We start from the raw sequence: 761 nt of genomic DNA, 5'->3' as shown, positions 1-761 counted from the left end.
TAAAATAACGTGTTCGTATAAATTATTGTTTATTTATTCTGTCTGTATATTGTTTTGCATGCACGTCTCTAAGTTCAGTACATGTACGCAATGCCCGCAGAGGTCAGAAGAGAGCACTGGATCCCTGGAAATGGAATTATGGATGACTGTTATCTACCATATGGGTGCTGAGAACTCAACCTGTGGCCTCTGCAAGAGCAACCAGCACTCCTGTCACTGGGCCATCTGCCTCACTCCAAGTCATTTTAGAATTCTTTTTTTGGAAAGCATTAGTGTATACCTTCACTCGGCTAACATACACTGTTCTCAATCAGCAAAATTTTAATCTTTACCTGTTATAGTCTGGCTAGCACTAGTGAGAATAAGTTGAGATATAGTCATTTAGGCAATTCTAGCAGCTGACATACCAGAAAAAACTTGCTCACTACATTTTAAAAGATTAAAAACTTCATTTAATTTGAATCCCTCCTATTTCATGTGCACCAGAATTACAAAGACAAAAGGCCATAGAACTGATGTAAAATTTCCAATTTAACATATTCTGTCTCTAATAGCCACTACAAAACCAGAATTCTATACAGAAAATATTGTGAATTTTAATATATCATGAAAATTCCTCTCTGATACCCTTCTAAAGAGAACTGTGCACTGTATTTTATAAGAACATAGTGCTATCATATAAAGCATACCTTTAAGAACGTCTCATGAACGTGGCCAATTGTTTGGAGCCACTTGTTCCGAACAACTCTAGAGCTCTGCAA

General features: G+C 36.7%; 1 long non-coding RNA gene across 1 annotated transcript in view; it reads left to right on the top strand.

The window, feature by feature from the left end:
• The first annotated feature begins 174 nt into the window (after positions 1 to 174).
• LOC115069899 overlaps positions 175 to 761 on the top strand; it is a 3381-nt gene continuing 2794 nt past the window's right edge. Inside the window, exon 1 of the long non-coding RNA XR_003849141.1 lies at positions 175 to 239. This is a non-coding gene — a long non-coding RNA (uncharacterized LOC115069899). The remainder of the gene's footprint in view (positions 240 to 761) is intronic.

Source organism: Nannospalax galili, unplaced genomic scaffold (genome assembly GCF_000622305.1).
Source record: "Nannospalax galili isolate Female #2095 unplaced genomic scaffold, S.galili_v1.0 scaffold2355, whole genome shotgun sequence".
In the NCBI taxonomy this organism is placed as follows: Eukaryota; Metazoa; Chordata; class Mammalia; order Rodentia; family Spalacidae; genus Nannospalax; species Nannospalax galili.
This window is presented reverse-complemented; position numbering and strand designations above follow the sequence as displayed.